The following is a 1,342-nucleotide window of genomic DNA, read 5'->3' as shown; positions in this document are numbered from 1 at the left end:
TTTTTTTTTTAACAAGCCTTTAAGATCCCAGACACTTTTTTCTGATAGCCGGCACCATCTAGTTTCTTCACCACACTTTTCTACAGCAACGAGTTCTTTAGGGGCACTTCATGAGGCTGAGCATCAAGTAGAGCCAGGTCATAAGAGCTAATTGTTCTTAGATTGGAGCTAGGATTAAGGGCAAACCCCAAATCCATTTGTGCATCTATGGTTTATATATGTCTCTGGTATACCTTAGAGAAATCATTGTCACTTTCACTGCCATCAAGTCAATGATAACTCATCATGACCCCACAGGACAGGGTAGAATGACCCCTGAGAGTCTCTGAGTCATGGATGTAAATCTTGATGAAAGAAGATTACCAAAATCTTTCTCCCGTGGAGTGCCTGGGGGGAGGGGGTGTTCCAACTGCTGGTCTTTTGGTTAGCAGCGAGTCCTGAACCACTGTGCCACCAGCCAAGCCAAGTCAAACCCACCACCACCAAACTGATTCCAACTCGTCTCAACCAAACAGAACTGTGTCTGAGGGTTTCTAGGACCGTCAATCTTGACAGGAACATCTCATCTTTCTCTCAAGGAGTGGCTGATGGCTTTGAACTGCTGACCTCATGGCTAGCAGTCCAACATGGAACCCACCGTGATGCCAGGGTTTCTAAAATTACAACAACCTCCCCAAACCAAAATGACTGCCATTGAGTCGATTCTGAGTAGGGTTTCTGAGATTGTACAGCTGATACATCTTCACAGGAACAGACACCCTTGCCTTCCTCCGATGGAGCCACTGATGGGTTTGAAACACCAACCTTGTGGTTAGCATTCCAATGCCTAATCCATAGATTAGGGCTACTTAAAATAGCTCCAGAAAACCTTTATTCCCCAAAGGGTCACATAGATAAATAAAAGCCTTTGAACTTCAACATAACAGTTTTGGGGACACAACACAATCTGTGACACAAAATATGAACATGTGCCCCAACTCTGGGCTGCCGAAGGAGGAAAGTTGTCTTGGAAGAGGTGTTTCCAGAATGCTTCTTGTCTCACTTACTTTGGACAAACAATCAGGAAATACCAGGCCCTGGAGGAGGAAGACATCGTGCTTGGTAAAGGAAAGGGGTGGTGAAAGAGAAGGTGGCCCTGGATGAGATGGACCGACACAGTGGCTGCAGCAGTGGCCCAGACAGGACAGCGACTTCGACTTCGAGGATGCGGGCGGCTGGGGCAGTGTTCCATTCCATTGTCAGAGGTTCTACACGTAACCGCAGCAATGTGGACAATTTAAGTTTCTTGGTTTTTTTTCACATGGGTAAAAATACAGTGACGCCCGTGGAAAGCAATATGGAG

This window comes from Echinops telfairi, unplaced genomic scaffold (genome assembly GCF_000313985.2).
Source record: "Echinops telfairi isolate 266 unplaced genomic scaffold, ASM31398v2 ScPeMD7_60;HRSCAF=208, whole genome shotgun sequence".
Lineage (NCBI taxonomy): Eukaryota > Metazoa > Chordata > Mammalia > Afrosoricida > Tenrecidae > Echinops > Echinops telfairi.
The sequence above is the reverse complement of the archived record's forward strand: the minus strand, read 5'-3'. Positions refer to the sequence as shown.